We start from the raw sequence: 20,097 nt of genomic DNA on the forward strand, positions 1-20,097 counted from the left end.
GACATCATTACATTATTTACATCAATTTTCGAGATACATTAAATGTCCATGTATACAGCACATTTGTTAGCTTATGATAATATAAAATTTATTCAGCTCCACGTTTGCTACCTTTTTTCTGGAAATTGGTTGAATGGGTGAACTTTTGATTTGACATCCAAATAATACAAAAAGTATGGATAACGAATAAAAGAAAAGGAAATCAGCAAATATCTATCTCATACAGAACAGGTTTGAATTTTAGTTGAATGTGCATTTGATCACATTTTCAAGAGGCGTTTGTACATGTATGACATGTTAAAAAAATATATTCAAGTGATGTATGAAAATGCATAAATAAACTACAGAGGGAAATGCATTATTGAACTTACGTGCTTACATGCGTATGGCGGCGGATTTTAATTTGTAACTACATATCGATCAACTTCCCACACCGTTCGAAGAACATTAAAATCAATGTACATGTGAATTTGGTGTACACACTCCATAATGTTCAATTAAGTAACTTGAAAAAATTATAACCTAAGAATGATTTATTATCAATAGTTTTATTATTCAAAAAATGATTTTACATATTACAGTTACTGAAATAGTTTGCAAAGCCAAACAATTTTCGTTGTTGGATTGGTATATGCGGTAATCATCAAAAAAACCGAAAGTTAACTTGACAAATTACATGAACCCTAGACAAGGTACAATCGGATATACAAGGTATACTCGGAGACAAGAAAGTAGATGTCAACCAATTGCTTGCACCCAATCCTTGACCTATATAAGTTTGATTGATTGGGGTTTCTAGACTAGGTCAATTTGCCATTTTCTGTATTATTAATCTTGAACACTCAAAGTTGAGATGATATTTCTCAGATCTCAGAATTACGAATTCTGACGGCTTAAAATAACAGATAATTTATATCATATTTATAAATGAAACAAGCATCCAAATTAAACAGGTTTTGATAGTTAATGAAAAAAAAAAAATAAACAAATACAGTTAAACCTTATTATCTCAAAGTCAATGGGTCGAGAAAAAATTGCGATATCCGGGTACAGCCCACTAATTGTTTTCCCATAGGCGGCAATGTTAACATTTCTTCACATAGCAATGTCCCTAATTTTCGTTCAGCATTGAGTGACCCCTCAAATCAAAGCACATCAAGTTGTCTTTCCTTGGTTAAAATCTCGAGGTGGCATGTCAGATTCGTTTTCCGGCAAAATGCGTCTGTCTGCGTTAACCTCTGAAAATGAAAGTGAAAGTAGGGGATTTCAAGACTTCTCACTGGTGTTATAATACATAAAATAATTCTGCTGATCTTCTTGATAAATTACATCTGCCAAGCTTTTTTGCAAGGGAACATACTCCTTATCAACAAGTATGAGGCTCAGTTTAATACCTTATCACAGTTTTTTTTACTCAGGTCTGCAAATTAAAGAACTTGTAATTTTTTCTGCACTACTTTCTTCTCCTACCGATTCTAAAAATAATTAGAGGTATGTACCCAATATGAAAAGAATTTTCTGGATTTTACAACATTTAACATCATAAGTCATACTACAGACTATGTAGTGACATTATGCCAAATTTCAGGAAAATTCAATCATTAATAAAGATTTTACAGCATGCACAGTTCTATATGCAAATTCTTTTAAAATGCTTCCATCTAGCCACAACTGCACCCAAATTTTAAGTCATCGGTTAGCCTATTAATGTACTTATACCATTTTTATTCTCTTTCATAATTTTAAATACATCAAGCAAAATCATAATCAAGCACTCATACGGGTCCATTTGTCTTATTTTAAAAAATCAATGCATTTTTGCACAAAATTTTATATCCCTCACCCTTGAATTCATTGTTTCTCCATGATTGACAAAAAAAATTAAGTTTACAAATACCCCGAAAGTAGTAAAAATAGAAAGTACTGATTATTTCCTGTCCATTGATGCATCATTCAGGAAAATTGGTATAGGAATAAAGAAGTTATAAGCCCTTATATTCTTGTAAACATTCATCTGTTTCAAAGCAATTTTTACGCCAATGCAAGGTCACTCATCTATGACGTCATAATGACATCATAATAATGGATTGCTTATTACACATGTAGTGTTACTTTTCCCGTACTTTTAATTAAAGTTGAAATTAGAACTAAAATATTCATTATAACTATAAAATAACAAAAATACTTGCATGAGCAGATCAAATAAATAGTCTACAGAAAATGTTTTGTTTCCATGGTAACCATTTTGTAATTTGTAGGAAAATGAAAGAGAACTTTGAAAGTTTTGAATTTCCTTACAAGTCGCTCATTCTGACTGACAAATATTAAAGAAATTTCAACTCTTATATTTTTTAATCTTAATATTTTATCATACACGACACTATGAATGTAACTGTTTTGAAATTCTCTTTAAAACATATTAGCTGTAAAATATATAGCATACATGTACAGATTAGTTTGATGTTCACTTTCATTGCTCAAATATTCATTTAAAATCTACATTTACTAAGCTTTAACACCCCCCCCCCTCCTCCCGCACACACACACATACACACAAAGAAGCTTTAGAAAATTCAACTTACATATTAAAAGCACTGCCATCATTTTATATATGAAGACTCAAGCTGTGTTCAAATGAGTTTGTTTTTCCTGACTGATAGTTTTAAACACCATCTGCATGAACCTCAAAGTTAACCTGTATCACCATGAACCTAAAAAAAAAATCAATTTAAAAAATGGTGCAATAATTAATCAGCATCAAAAAGCACCTAAAACATTCACAGACAGACATCAAACACACACAATCCTACAACATTCCCTGATGCCCTTAATTTGATATCAATTGAAAATTATGAATTTGCACTGATTAGTCTCAGCATTGTTAAATTACATGTAAATTAATAATACAGGTAAAAAGCATGTAACTGACAATAATTATACATTAGACAAATACATGTAATCCAGTTAATAAAATATAAAAAAAAAAAAAATGTTAGTGTGCATGTTCACACACACACTGCTTAACTTCTACACAACTGTAGCCTGACCGACTTCTTTGAAAAAATGCACATGTATGTCCTCGTTCATGTAATTCTATTCCATGAAAATAAAAGTTTTCATTTACAAATATTGTAATAAAGCATGGAAACCTCTTTTTTCTTTACCTCTTTCATAAAATGACAAATGCATATCACCTACATGCTGCAAGACTCTGCATTAGGTAGCATAGCTGCACTAAGCAGTGTTGATAACTTACTGCCATTCTACTTTCACTTTGACCTTGAACTTCACTGAATACTGATTCCGACCTCATTTCTGAACTTTTGTGTATTGATGATAAACAATAGTGGTGGATGTACTTCTAAAATAATTGTTCCTTTTCTAAATATCTATTAATGGCTCGGAATTAATAAATTGTATAGAATCGATACATTTAATTTACATGCTACATGTGTACACAATGGGAGATATGCGCATAAGCTGTCTGTTCCTAAAAGGGGGGGGGGGGTATTAACAAATCGATTTGTTTCAAAATATGTATAAACAAATTAAAATTTGCTTCTTTCATAAATTTAAACAATTGGAAATGATAGTAAACACCGAGTTCAAAACAAAGTAAAGTTCTGTGAGAATTTTCTCTTACCAATAGGCTTCACATATTGGGTACAGCCCACTAATTGTTTTCCCATAGGCGGCAATGTTAACATTTCTTCACATAGCAATGTCCCTAATTTTCGTTCAGCATTGAGTGACCCCTCAAATCAAAGCACATCAAGTTGTCTTTCCTTGGTTAAAATCTCGAGGTGGCATGTCAGATTCGTTTTCCGGCAAAATGCGTCTGTCTGCGTTAACCTCTGAAAATGAAAGTGAAAGTAGGGGATTTCAAGACTTCTCACTGGTGTTATAATACATAAAATAATTCTGCTGATCTTCTTGATAAATTACATCTGCCAAGCTTTTTTGCAAGGGAACATACTCCTTATCAACAAGTATGAGGCTCAGTTTAATACCTTATCACAGTTTTTTTTACTCAGGTCTGCAAATTAAAGAACTTGTAATTTTTTCTGCACTACTTTCTTCTCCTACCGATTCTAAAAATAATTAGAGGTATGTACCCAATATGAAAAGAATTTTCTGGATTTTACAACATTTAACATCATAAGTCATACTACAGACTATGTAGTGACATTATGCCAAATTTCAGGAAAATTCAATCATTAATAAAGATTTTACAGCATGCACAGTTCTATATGCAAATTCTTTTAAAATGCTTCCATCTAGCCACAACTGCACCCAAATTTTAAGTCATCGGTTAGCCTATTAATGTACTTATACCATTTTTATTCTCTTTCATAATTTTAAATACATCAAGCAAAATCATAATCAAGCACTCATACGGGTCCATTTGTCTTATTTTAAAAAATCAATGCATTTTTGCACAAAATTTTATATCCCTCACCCTTGAATTCATTGTTTCTCCATGATTGACAAAAAAAATTAAGTTTACAAATACCCCGAAAGTAGTAAAAATAGAAAGTACTGATTATTTCCTGTCCATTGATGCATCATTCAGGAAAATTGGTATAGGAATAAAGAAGTTATAAGCCCTTATATTCTTGTAAACATTCATCTGTTTCAAAGCAATTTTTACGCCAATGCAAGGTCACTCATCTATGACGTCATAATGACATCATAATAATGGATTGCTTATTACACATGTAGTGTTACTTTTCCCGTACTTTTAATTAAAGTTGAAATTAGAACTAAAATATTCATTATAACTATAAAATAACAAAAATACTTGCATGAGCAGATCAAATAAATAGTCTACAGAAAATGTTTTGTTTCCATGGTAACCATTTTGTAATTTGTAGGAAAATGAAAGAGAACTTTGAAAGTTTTGAATTTCCTTACAAGTCGCTCATTCTGACTGACAAATATTAAAGAAATTTCAACTCTTATATTTTTTAATCTTAATATTTTATCATACACGACACTATGAATGTAACTGTTTTGAAATTCTCTTTAAAACATATTAGCTGTAAAATATATAGCATACATGTACAGATTAGTTTGATGTTCACTTTCATTGCTCAAATATTCATTTAAAATCTACATTTACTAAGCTTTAACACCCCCCCCCCCTCCTCCCGCACACACACACATACACACAAAGAAGCTTTAGAAAATTCAACTTACATATTAAAAGCACTGCCATCATTTTATATATGAAGACTCAAGCTGTGTTCAAATGAGTTTGTTTTTCCTGACTGATAGTTTTAAACACCATCTGCATGAACCTCAAAGTTAACCTGTATCACCATGAACCTAAAAAAAAAATCAATTTAAAAAATGGTGCAATAATTAATCAGCATCAAAAAGCACCTAAAACATTCACAGACAGACATCAAACACACACAATCCTACAACATTCCCTGATGCCCTTAATTTGATATCAATTGAAAATTATGAATTTGCACTGATTAGTCTCAGCATTGTTAAATTACATGTAAATTAATAATACAGGTAAAAAGCATGTAACTGACAATAATTATACATTAGACAAATACATGTAATCCAGTTAATAAAATATAAAAAAAAAAAAAATGTTAGTGTGCATGTTCACACACACACTGCTTAACTTCTACACAACTGTAGCCTGACCGACTTCTTTGAAAAAATGCACATGTATGTCCTCGTTCATGTAATTCTATTCCATGAAAATAAAAGTTTTCATTTACAAATATTGTAATAAAGCATGGAAACCTCTTTTTTCTTTACCTCTTTCATAAAATGACAAATGCATATCACCTACATGCTGCAAGACTCTGCATTAGGTAGCATAGCTGCACTAAGCAGTGTTGATAACTTACTGCCATTCTACTTTCACTTTGACCTTGAACTTCACTGAATACTGATTCCGACCTCATTTCTGAACTTTTGTGTATTGATGATAAACAATAGTGGTGGATGTACTTCTAAAATAATTGTTCCTTTTCTAAATATCTATTAATGGCTCGGAATTAATAAATTGTATAGAATCGATACATTTAATTTACATGCTACATGTGTACACAATGGGAGATATGCGCATAAGCTGTCTGTTCCTAAAAGGGGGGGGGGGGGTATTAACAAATCGATTTGTTTCAAAATATGTATAAACAAATTAAAATTTGCTTCTTTCATAAATTTAAACAATTGGAAATGATAGTAAACACCGAGTTCAAAACAAAGTAAAGTTCTGTGAGAATTTTCTCTTACCAATAGGCTTCACATATTGGGTACAGCCCACTAATTGTTTTCCCATAGGCGGCAATGTTAACATTTCTTCACATAGCAATGTCCCTAATTTTCGTTCAGCATTGAGTGACCCCTCAAATCAAAGCACATCAAGTTGTCTTTCCTTGGTTAAAATCTCGAGGTGGCATGTCAGATTCGTTTTCCGGCAAAATGCGTCTGTCTGCGTTAACCTCTGAAAATGAAAGTGAAAGTAGGGGATTTCAAGACTTCTCACTGGTGTTATAATACATAAAATAATTCTGCTGATCTTCTTGATAAATTACATCTGCCAAGCTTTTTTGCAAGGGAACATACTCCTTATCAACAAGTATGAGGCTCAGTTTAATACCTTATCACAGTTTTTTTTACTCAGGTCTGCAAATTAAAGAACTTGTAATTTTTTCTGCACTACTTTCTTCTCCTACCGATTCTAAAAATAATTAGAGGTATGTACCCAATATGAAAAGAATTTTCTGGATTTTACAACATTTAACATCATAAGTCATACTACAGACTATGTAGTGACATTATGCCAAATTTCAGGAAAATTCAATCATTAATAAAGATTTTACAGCATGCACAGTTCTATATGCAAATTCTTTTAAAATGCTTCCATCTAGCCACAACTGCACCCAAATTTTAAGTCATCGGTTAGCCTATTAATGTACTTATACCATTTTTATTCTCTTTCATAATTTTAAATACATCAAGCAAAATCATAATCAAGCACTCATACGGGTCCATTTGTCTTATTTTAAAAAATCAATGCATTTTTGCACAAAATTTTATATCCCTCACCCTTGAATTCATTGTTTCTCCATGATTGACAAAAAAAATTAAGTTTACAAATACCCCGAAAGTAGTAAAAATAGAAAGTACTGATTATTTCCTGTCCATTGATGCATCATTCAGGAAAATTGGTATAGGAATAAAGAAGTTATAAGCCCTTATATTCTTGTAAACATTCATCTGTTTCAAAGCAATTTTTACGCCAATGCAAGGTCACTCATCTATGACGTCATAATGACATCATAATAATGGATTGCTTATTACACATGTAGTGTTACTTTTCCCGTACTTTTAATTAAAGTTGAAATTAGAACTAAAATATTCATTATAACTATAAAATAACAAAAATACTTGCATGAGCAGATCAAATAAATAGTCTACAGAAAATGTTTTGTTTCCATGGTAACCATTTTGTAATTTGTAGGAAAATGAAAGAGAACTTTGAAAGTTTTGAATTTCCTTACAAGTCGCTCATTCTGACTGACAAATATTAAAGAAATTTCAACTCTTATATTTTTTAATCTTAATATTTTATCATACACGACACTATGAATGTAACTGTTTTGAAATTCTCTTTAAAACATATTAGCTGTAAAATATATAGCATACATGTACAGATTAGTTTGATGTTCACTTTCATTGCTCAAATATTCATTTAAAATCTACATTTACTAAGCTTTAACACCCCCCCCCCTCCTCCCGCACACACACACATACACACAAAGAAGCTTTAGAAAATTCAACTTACATATTAAAAGCACTGCCATCATTTTATATATGAAGACTCAAGCTGTGTTCAAATGAGTTTGTTTTTCCTGACTGATAGTTTTAAACACCATCTGCATGAACCTCAAAGTTAACCTGTATCACCATGAACCTAAAAAAAAAATCAATTTAAAAAATGGTGCAATAATTAATCAGCATCAAAAAGCACCTAAAACATTCACAGACAGACATCAAACACACACAATCCTACAACATTCCCTGATGCCCTTAATTTGATATCAATTGAAAATTATGAATTTGCACTGATTAGTCTCAGCATTGTTAAATTACATGTAAATTAATAATACAGGTAAAAAGCATGTAACTGACAATAATTATACATTAGACAAATACATGTAATCCAGTTAATAAAATATAAAAAAAAAAAAAATGTTAGTGTGCATGTTCACACACACACTGCTTAACTTCTACACAACTGTAGCCTGACCGACTTCTTTGAAAAAATGCACATGTATGTCCTCGTTCATGTAATTCTATTCCATGAAAATAAAAGTTTTCATTTACAAATATTGTAATAAAGCATGGAAACCTCTTTTTTCTTTACCTCTTTCATAAAATGACAAATGCATATCACCTACATGCTGCAAGACTCTGCATTAGGTAGCATAGCTGCACTAAGCAGTGTTGATAACTTACTGCCATTCTACTTTCACTTTGACCTTGAACTTCACTGAATACTGATTCCGACCTCATTTCTGAACTTTTGTGTATTGATGATAAACAATAGTGGTGGATGTACTTCTAAAATAATTGTTCCTTTTCTAAATATCTATTAATGGCTCGGAATTAATAAATTGTATAGAATCGATACATTTAATTTACATGCTACATGTGTACACAATGGGAGATATGCGCATAAGCTGTCTGTTCCTAAAAGGGGGGGGGGGGGGGGTATTAACAAATCGATTTGTTTCAAAATATGTATAAACAAATTAAAATTTGCTTCTTTCATAAATTTAAACAATTGGAAATGATAGTAAACACCGAGTTCAAAACAAAGTAAAGTTCTGTGAGAATTTTCTCTTACCAATAGGCTTCACATATTGGGTACAGCCCACTAATTGTTTTCCCATAGGCGGCAATGTTAACATTTCTTCACATAGCAATGTCCCTAATTTTCGTTCAGCATTGAGTGACCCCTCAAATCAAAGCACATCAAGTTGTCTTTCCTTGGTTAAAATCTCGAGGTGGCATGTCAGATTCGTTTTCCGGCAAAATGCGTCTGTCTGCGTTAACCTCTGAAAATGAAAGTGAAAGTAGGGGATTTCAAGACTTCTCACTGGTGTTATAATACATAAAATAATTCTGCTGATCTTCTTGATAAATTACATCTGCCAAGCTTTTTTGCAAGGGAACATACTCCTTATCAACAAGTATGAGGCTCAGTTTAATACCTTATCACAGTTTTTTTTACTCAGGTCTGCAAATTAAAGAACTTGTAATTTTTTCTGCACTACTTTCTTCTCCTACCGATTCTAAAAATAATTAGAGGTATGTACCCAATATGAAAAGAATTTTCTGGATTTTACAACATTTAACATCATAAGTCATACTACAGACTATGTAGTGACATTATGCCAAATTTCAGGAAAATTCAATCATTAATAAAGATTTTACAGCATGCACAGTTCTATATGCAAATTCTTTTAAAATGCTTCCATCTAGCCACAACTGCACCCAAATTTTAAGTCATCGGTTAGCCTATTAATGTACTTATACCATTTTTATTCTCTTTCATAATTTTAAATACATCAAGCAAAATCATAATCAAGCACTCATACGGGTCCATTTGTCTTATTTTAAAAAATCAATGCATTTTTGCACAAAATTTTATATCCCTCACCCTTGAATTCATTGTTTCTCCATGATTGACAAAAAAAATTAAGTTTACAAATACCCTGAAAGTAGTAAAAATAGAAAGTACTGATTATTTCCTGTCCATTGATGCATCATTCAGGAAAATTGGTATAGGAATAAAGAAGTTATAAGCCCTTATATTCTTGTAAACATTCATCTGTTTCAAAGCAATTTTTACGCCAATGCAAGGTCACTCATCTATGACGTCATAATGACATCATAATAATGGATTGCTTATTACACATGTAGTGTTACTTTTCCCGTACTTTTAATTAAAGTTGAAATTAGAACTAAAATATTCATTATAACTATAAAATAACAAAAATACTTGCATGAGCAGATCAAATAAATAGTCTACAGAAAATGTTTTGTTTCCATGGTAACCATTTTGTAATTTGTAGGAAAATGAAAGAGAACTTTGAAAGTTTTGAATTTCCTTACAAGTCGCTCATTCTGACTGACAAATATTAAAGAAATTTCAACTCTTATATTTTTTAATCTTAATATTTTATCATACACGACACTATGAATGTAACTGTTTTGAAATTCTCTTTAAAACATATTAGCTGTAAAATATATAGCATACATGTACAGATTAGTTTGATGTTCACTTTCATTGCTCAAATATTCATTTAAAATCTACATTTACTAAGCTTTAACACCCCCCCCCCCTCCTCCCGCACACACACACATACACACAAAGAAGCTTTAGAAAATTCAACTTACATATTAAAAGCACTGCCATCATTTTATATATGAAGACTCAAGCTGTGTTCAAATGAGTTTGTTTTTCCTGACTGATAGTTTTAAACACCATCTGCATGAACCTCAAAGTTAACCTGTATCACCATGAACCTAAAAAAAAAATCAATTTAAAAAATGGTGCAATAATTAATCAGCATCAAAAAGCACCTAAAACATTCACAGACAGACATCAAACACACACAATCCTACAACATTCCCTGATGCCCTTAATTTGATATCAATTGAAAATTATGAATTTGCACTGATTAGTCTCAGCATTGTTAAATTACATGTAAATTAATAATACAGGTAAAAAGCATGTAACTGACAATAATTATACATTAGACAAATACATGTAATCCAGTTAATAAAATATAAAAAAAAAAAAAATGTTAGTGTGCATGTTCACACACACACTGCTTAACTTCTACACAACTGTAGCCTGACCGACTTCTTTGAAAAAATGCACATGTATGTCCTCGTTCATGTAATTCTATTCCATGAAAATAAAAGTTTTCATTTACAAATATTGTAATAAAGCATGGAAACCTCTTTTTTCTTTACCTCTTTCATAAAATGACAAATGCATATCACCTACATGCTGCAAGACTCTGCATTAGGTAGCATAGCTGCACTAAGCAGTGTTGATAACTTACTGCCATTCTACTTTCACTTTGACCTTGAACTTCACTGAATACTGATTCCGACCTCATTTCTGAACTTTTGTGTATTGATGATAAACAATAGTGGTGGATGTACTTCTAAAATAATTGTTCCTTTTCTAAATATCTATTAATGGCTCGGAATTAATAAATTGTATAGAATCGATACATTTAATTTACATGCTACATGTGTACACAATGGGAGATATGCGCATAAGCTGTCTGTTCCTAAAAGGGGGGGGGGGGGTATTAACAAATCGATTTGTTTCAAAATATGTATAAACAAATTAAAATTTGCTTCTTTCATAAATTTAAACAATTGGAAATGATAGTAAACACCGAGTTCAAAACAAAGTAAAGTTCTGTGAGAATTTTCTCTTACCAATAGGCTTCACATATTGGGTACAGCCCACTAATTGTTTTCCCATAGGCGGCAATGTTAACATTTCTTCACATAGCAATGTCCCTAATTTTCGTTCAGCATTGAGTGACCCCTCAAATCAAAGCACATCAAGTTGTCTTTCCTTGGTTAAAATCTCGAGGTGGCATGTCAGATTCGTTTTCCGGCAAAATGCGTCTGTCTGCGTTAACCTCTGAAAATGAAAGTGAAAGTAGGGGATTTCAAGACTTCTCACTGGTGTTATAATACATAAAATAATTCTGCTGATCTTCTTGATAAATTACATCTGCCAAGCTTTTTTGCAAGGGAACATACTCCTTATCAACAAGTATGAGGCTCAGTTTAATACCTTATCACAGTTTTTTTTACTCAGGTCTGCAAATTAAAGAACTTGTAATTTTTTCTGCACTACTTTCTTCTCCTACCGATTCTAAAAATAATTAGAGGTATGTACCCAATATGAAAAGAATTTTCTGGATTTTACAACATTTAACATCATAAGTCATACTACAGACTATGTAGTGACATTATGCCAAATTTCAGGAAAATTCAATCATTAATAAAGATTTTACAGCATGCACAGTTCTATATGCAAATTCTTTTAAAATGCTTCCATCTAGCCACAACTGCACCCAAATTTTAAGTCATCGGTTAGCCTATTAATGTACTTATACCATTTTTATTCTCTTTCATAATTTTAAATACATCAAGCAAAATCATAATCAAGCACTCATACGGGTCCATTTGTCTTATTTTAAAAAATCAATGCATTTTTGCACAAAATTTTATATCCCTCACCCTTGAATTCATTGTTTCTCCATGATTGACAAAAAAAATTAAGTTTACAAATACCCCGAAAGTAGTAAAAATAGAAAGTACTGATTATTTCCTGTCCATTGATGCATCATTCAGGAAAATTGGTATAGGAATAAAGAAGTTATAAGCCCTTATATTCTTGTAAACATTCATCTGTTTCAAAGCAATTTTTACGCCAATGCAAGGTCACTCATCTATGACGTCATAATGACATCATAATAATGGATTGCTTATTACACATGTAGTGTTACTTTTCCCGTACTTTTAATTAAAGTTGAAATTAGAACTAAAATATTCATTATAACTATAAAATAACAAAAATACTTGCATGAGCAGATCAAATAAATAGTCTACAGAAAATGTTTTGTTTCCATGGTAACCATTTTGTAATTTGTAGGAAAATGAAAGAGAACTTTGAAAGTTTTGAATTTCCTTACAAGTCGCTCATTCTGACTGACAAATATTAAAGAAATTTCAACTCTTATATTTTTTAATCTTAATATTTTATCATACACGACACTATGAATGTAACTGTTTTGAAATTCTCTTTAAAACATATTAGCTGTAAAATATATAGCATACATGTACAGATTAGTTTGATGTTCACTTTCATTGCTCAAATATTCATTTAAAATCTACATTTACTAAGCTTTAACACCCCCCCCCCTCCTCCCGCACACACACACATACACACAAAGAAGCTTTAGAAAATTCAACTTACATATTAAAAGCACTGCCATCATTTTATATATGAAGACTCAAGCTGTGTTCAAATGAGTTTGTTTTTCCTGACTGATAGTTTTAAACACCATCTGCATGAACCTCAAAGTTAACCTGTATCACCATGAACCTAAAAAAAAAATCAATTTAAAAAATGGTGCAATAATTAATCAGCATCAAAAAGCACCTAAAACATTCACAGACAGACATCAAACACACACAATCCTACAACATTCCCTGATGCCCTTAATTTGATATCAATTGAAAATTATGAATTTGCACTGATTAGTCTCAGCATTGTTAAATTACATGTAAATTAATAATACAGGTAAAAAGCATGTAACTGACAATAATTATACATTAGACAAATACATGTAATCCAGTTAATAAAATATAAAAAAAAAAAAAATGTTAGTGTGCATGTTCACACACACACTGCTTAACTTCTACACAACTGTAGCCTGACCGACTTCTTTGAAAAAATGCACATGTATGTCCTCGTTCATGTAATTCTATTCCATGAAAATAAAAGTTTTCATTTACAAATATTGTAATAAAGCATGGAAACCTCTTTTTTCTTTACCTCTTTCATAAAATGACAAATGCATATCACCTACATGCTGCAAGACTCTGCATTAGGTAGCATAGCTGCACTAAGCAGTGTTGATAACTTACTGCCATTCTACTTTCACTTTGACCTTGAACTTCACTGAATACTGATTCCGACCTCATTTCTGAACTTTTGTGTATTGATGATAAACAATAGTGGTGGATGTACTTCTAAAATAATTGTTCCTTTTCTAAATATCTATTAATGGCTCGGAATTAATAAATTGTATAGAATCGATACATTTAATTTACATGCTACATGTGTACACAATGGGAGATATGCGCATAAGCTGTCTGTTCCTAAAAGGGGGGGGGGGGGGGGTATTAACAAATCGATTTGTTTCAAAATATGTATAAACAAATTAAAATTTGCTTCTTTCATAAATTTAAACAATTGGAAATGATAGTAAACACCGAGTTCAAAACAAAGTAAAGTTCTGTGAGAATTTTCTCTTACCAATAGGCTTCACATATTGAAAAGAATTTTCTGGATTTTACAACATTTAACATCATAAGTCATACTACAGACTATGTAGTGACATTATGCCAAATTTCAGGAAAATTCAATCATTAATAAAGATTTTACAGCATGCACAGTTCTATATGCAAATTCTTTTAAAATGCTTCCATCTAGCCACAACTGCACCCAAATTTTAAGTCATCGGTTAGCCTATTAATGTACTTATACCATTTTTATTCTCTTTCATAATTTTAAATACATCAAGCAAAATCATAATCAAGCACTCATACGGGTCCATTTGTCTTATTTTAAAAAATCAATGCATTTTTGCACAAAATTTTATATCCCTCACCCTTGAATTCATTGTTTCTCCATGATTGACAAAAAAAATTAAGTTTACAAATACCCCGAAAGTAGTAAAAATAGAAAGTACTGATTATTTCCTGTCCATTGATGCATCATTCAGGAAAATTGGTATAGGAATAAAGAAGTTATAAGCCCTTATATTCTTGTAAACATTCATCTGTTTCAAAGCAATTTTTACGCCAATGCAAGGTCACTCATCTATGACGTCATAATGACATCATAATAATGGATTGCTTATTACACATGTAGTGTTACTTTTCCCGTACTTTTAATTAAAGTTGAAATTAGAACTAAAATATTCATTATAACTATAAAATAACAAAAATACTTGCATGAGCAGATCAAATAAATAGTCTACAGAAAATGTTTTGTTTCCATGGTAACCATTTTGTAATTTGTAGGAAAATGAAAGAGAACTTTGAAAGTTTTGAATTTCCTTACAAGTCGCTCATTCTGACTGACAAATATTAAAGAAATTTCAACTCTTATATTTTTTAATCTTAATATTTTATCATACACGACACTATGAATGTAACTGTTTTGAAATTCTCTTTAAAACATATTAGCTGTAAAATATATAGCATACATGTACAGATTAGTTTGATGTTCACTTTCATTGCTCAAATATTCATTTAAAATCTACATTTACTAAGCTTTAACACCCCCCCCCCCCTCCTCCCGCACACACACACATACACACAAAGAAGCTTTAGAAAATTCAACTTACATATTAAAAGCACTGCCATCATTTTATATATGAAGACTCAAGCTGTGTTCAAATGAGTTTGTTTTTCCTGACTGATAGTTTTAAACACCATCTGCATGAACCTCAAAGTTAACCTGTATCACCATGAACCTAAAAAAAAAATCAATTTAAAAAATGGTGCAATAATTAATCAGCATCAAAAAGCACCTAAAACATTCACAGACAGACATCAAACACACACAATCCTACAACATTCCCTGATGCCCTTAATTTGATATCAATTGAAAATTATGAATTTGCACTGATTAGTCTCAGCATTGTTAAATTACATGTAAATTAATAATACAGGTAAAAAGCATGTAACTGACAATAATTATACATTAGACAAATACATGTAATCCAGTTAATAAAATATAAAAAAAAAAAAAATGTTAGTGTGCATGTTCACACACACACTGCTTAACTTCTACACAACTGTAGCCTGACCGACTTCTTTGAAAAAATGCACATGTATGTCCTCGTTCATGTAATTCTATTCCATGAAAATAAAAGTTTTCATTTACAAATATTGTAATAAAGCATGGAAACCTCTTTTTTCTTTACCTCTTTCATAAAATGACAAATGCATATCACCTACATGCTGCAAGACTCTGCATTAGGTAGCATAGCTGCACTAAGCAGTGTTGATAACTTACTGCCATTCTACTTTCACTTTGACCTTGAACTTCACTGAATACTGATTCCGACCTCATTTCTGAACTTTTGTGTATTGATGATAAACAATAGTGGTGGATGTACTTCTAAAATAATTGTTCCTTTTCTAAATATCTATTAATGGCTCGGAATTAATAAATTGTATAGAATCGATACATTTAATTTACATGCTACATGTGTACACAATGGGAGATATGCGCATAAGCTGTCTGTTCCTAAAAGGGGGGGGGGGGGGGGTATTAACAAATCGATTTGTTTCAAAATATGTATAAACAAATTAAAATTTGCTTCTTTCATAAATTTAAACAATTGGAAATGATAGTAAACACCGAGTTCAAAACAAAGTAAAGTTCTGTGAGAATTTTCTCTTACCAATAGGCTTCACATATTGGGTACAGCCCACTAATTGTTTTCCCATAGGCGGCAATGTTAACATTTCTTCACATAGCAATGTCCCTAATTTTCGTTCAGCATTGAGTGACCCCTCAAATCAAAGCACATCAAGTTGTCTTTCCTTGGTTAAAATCTCGAGGTGGCATGTCAGATTCGTTTTCCGGCAAAATGCGTCTGTCTGCGTTAACCTCTGAAAATGAAAGTGAAAGTAGGGGATTTCAAGACTTCTCACTGGTGTTATAATACATAAAATAATTCTGCTGATCTTCTTGATAAATTACATCTGCCAAGCTTTTTTGCAAGGGAACATACTCCTTATCAACAAGTATGAGGCTCAGTTTAATACCTTATCACAGTTTTTTTTACTCAGGTCTGCAAATTAAAGAACTTGTAATTTTTTCTGCACTACTTTCTTCTCCTACCGATTCTAAAAATAATTAGAGGTATGTACCCAATATGAAAAGAATTTTCTGGATTTTACAACATTTAACATCATAAGTCATACTACAGACTATGTAGTGACATTATGCCAAATTTCAGGAAAATTCAATCATTAATAAAGATTTTACAGCATGCACAGTTCTATATGCAAATTCTTTTAAAATGCTTCCATCTAGCCACAACTGCACCCAAATTTTAAGTCATCGGTTAGCCTATTAATGTACTTATACCATTTTTATTCTCTTTCATAATTTTAAATACATCAAGCAAAATCATAATCAAGCACTCATACGGGTCCATTTGTCTTATTTTAAAAAATCAATGCATTTTTGCACAAAATTTTATATCCCTCACCCTTGAATTCATTGTTTCTCCATGATTGACAAAAAAAATTAAGTTTACAAATACCCTGAAAGTAGTAAAAATAGAAAGTACTGATTATTTCCTGTCCATTGATGCATCATTCAGGAAAATTGGTATAGGAATAAAGAAGTTATAAGCCCTTATATTCTTGTAAACATTCATCTGTTTCAAAGCAATTTTTACGCCAATGCAAGGTCACTCATCTATGACGTCATAATGACATCATAATAATGGATTGCTTATTACACATGTAGTGTTACTTTTCCCGTACTTTTAATTAAAGTTGAAATTAGAACTAAAATATTCATTATAACTATAAAATAACAAAAATACTTGCATGAGCAGATCAAATAAATAGTCTACAGAAAATGTTTTGTTTCCATGGTAACCATTTTGTAATTTGTAGGAAAATGAAAGAGAACTTTGAAAGTTTTGAATTTCCTTACAAGTCGCTCATTCTGACTGACAAATATTAAAGAAATTTCAACTCTTATATTTTTTAATCTTAATATTTTATCATACACGACACTATGAATGTAACTGTTTTGAAATTCTCTTTAAAACATATTAGCTGTAAAATATATAGCATACATGTACAGATTAGTTTGATGTTCACTTTCATTGCTCAAATATTCATTTAAAATCTACATTTACTAAGCTTTAACACCCCCCCCCCCTCCTCCCGCACACACACACATACACACAAAGAAGCTTTAGAAAATTCAACTTACATATTAAAAGCACTGCCATCATTTTATATATGAAGACTCAAGCTGTGTTCAAATGAGTTTGTTTTTCCTGACTGATAGTTTTAAACACCATCTGCATGAACCTCAAAGTTAACCTGTATCACCATGAACCTAAAAAAAAAATCAATTTAAAAAATGGTGCAATAATTAATCAGCATCAAAAAGCACCTAAAACATTCACAGACAGACATCAAACACACACAATCCTACAACATTCCCTGATGCCCTTAATTTGATATCAATTGAAAATTATGAATTTGCACTGATTAGTCTCAGCATTGTTAAATTACATGTAAATTAATAATACAGGTAAAAAGCATGTAACTGACAATAATTATACATTAGACAAATACATGTAATCCAGTTAATAAAATATAAAAAAAAAAAAAATGTTAGTGTGCATGTTCACACACACACTGCTTAACTTCTACACAACTGTAGCCTGACCGACTTCTTTGAAAAAATGCACATGTATGTCCTCGTTCATGTAATTCTATTCCATGAAAATAAAAGTTTTCATTTACAAATATTGTAATAAAGCATGGAAACCTCTTTTTTCTTTACCTCTTTCATAAAATGACAAATGCATATCACCTACATGCTGCAAGACTCTGCATTAGGTAGCATAGCTGCACTAAGCAGTGTTGATAACTTACTGCCATTCTACTTTCACTTTGACCTTGAACTTCACTGAATACTGATTCCGACCTCATTTCTGAACTTTTGTGTATTGATGATAAACAATAGTGGTGGATGTACTTCTAAAATAATTGTTCCTTTTCTAAATATCTATTAATGGCTCGGAATTAATAAATTGTATAGAATCGATACATTTAATTTACATGCTACATGTGTACACAATGGGAGATATGCGCATAAGCTGTCTGTTCCTAAAAGGGGGGGGGGGGGGTATTAACAAATCGATTTGTTTCAAAATATGTATAAACAAATTAAAATTTGCTTCTTTCATAAATTTAAACAATTGGAAATGATAGTAAACACCGAGTTCAAAACAAAGTAAAGTTCTGTGAGAATTTTCTCTTACCAATAGGCTTCACATATTGGGTACAGCCCACTAATTGTTTTCCCATAGGCGGCAATGTTAACATTTCTTCACATAGCAATGTCCCTAATTTTCGTTCAGCATTGAGTGACCCCTCAAATCAAAGCACATCAAGTTGTCTTTCCTTGGTTAAAATCTCGAGGTGGCATGTCAGATTCGTTTTCCGGCAAAATGCGTCTGTCTGCGTTAACCTCTGAAAATGAAAGTGAAAGTAGGGGATTTCAAGACTTCTCACTGGTGTTATAATACATAAAATAATTCTGCTGATCTTCTTGATAAATTACATCTGCCAAGCTTTTTTGCAAGGGAACATACTCCTTATCAACAAGTATGAGGCTCAGTTTAATACCTTATCACAGTTTTTTTTACTCAGGTCTGCAAATTAAAGAACTTGTAATTTTTTCTGCACTACTTTCTTCTCCTACCGATTCTAAAAATAATTAGAGGTATGTACCCAATATGAAAAGAATTTTCTGGATTTTACAACATTTAACATCATAAGTCATACTACAGACTATGTAGTGACATTATGCCAAATTTCAGGAAAATTCAATCATTAATAAAGATTTTACAGCATGCACAGTTCTATATGCAAATTCTTTTAAAATGCTTCCATCTAGCCACAACTGCACCCAAATTTTAAGTCATCGGTTAGCCTATTAATGTACTTATACCATTTTTATTCTCTTTCATAATTTTAAATACATCAAGCAAAATCATAATCAAGCACTCATACGGGTCCATTTGTCTTATTTTAAAAAATCAATGCATTTTTGCACAAAATTTTATATCCCTCACCCTTGAATTCATTGTTTCTCCATGATTGACAAAAAAAATTAAGTTTACAAATACCCTGAAAGTAGTAAAAATAGAAAGTACTGATTATTTCCTGTCCATTGATGCATCATTCAGGAAAATTGGTATAGGAATAAAGAAGTTATAAGCCCTTATATTCTTGTAAACATTCATCTGTTTCAAAGCAATTTTTACGCCAATGCAAGGTCACTCATCTATGACGTCATAATGACATCATAATAATGGATTGCTTATTACACATGTAGTGTTACTTTTCCCGTACTTTTAATTAAAGTTGAAATTAGAACTAAAATATTCATTATAACTATAAAATAACAAAAATACTTGCATGAGCAGATCAAATAAATAGTCTACAGAAAATGTT

At 31.3% G+C, this 20,097-nt stretch overlaps 1 long non-coding RNA gene across 4 annotated transcripts in view; it reads right to left on the reverse strand.

Moving 5' to 3' along the window:
- Positions 1–1,076: 1,076 nt before the first annotated feature.
- Positions 1,077–20,097, reverse strand: part of LOC133177161 (uncharacterized) — a 32,351-nt gene continuing 13,330 nt past the window's right edge. Inside the window, exons 7-14 of one of the 4 annotated variants that reach the window (XR_009719622.1) lie at positions 17,837–17,965; positions 15,216–15,344; positions 13,055–13,183; positions 10,438–10,566; positions 7,817–7,945; positions 5,200–5,328; positions 2,583–2,711; positions 1,077–1,238 (exon numbers count right to left, since the gene is read on the reverse strand). This is a non-coding gene — a long non-coding RNA (uncharacterized LOC133177161). Of the gene's footprint in view, positions 1,239–2,582; positions 2,712–3,692; positions 3,855–5,199; positions 5,329–6,310; positions 6,473–7,816; positions 7,946–8,930; positions 9,093–10,437; positions 10,567–13,054; positions 13,184–15,215; positions 15,345–17,836; positions 17,966–20,097 lie in introns of those variants that run through there. The other 3 variants (XR_009719623.1, XR_009719624.1, XR_009719625.1) reach the window with 3 other exon arrangements.

Source organism: Saccostrea echinata, unplaced genomic scaffold (genome assembly GCF_033153115.1).
Source record: "Saccostrea echinata isolate AGI-Se365-2 ecotype Australia unplaced genomic scaffold, CSIRO_AGI_Sech_v1 ptg000088l, whole genome shotgun sequence".
NCBI classification, from domain to species: domain Eukaryota; kingdom Metazoa; phylum Mollusca; class Bivalvia; order Ostreida; family Ostreidae; genus Saccostrea; species Saccostrea echinata.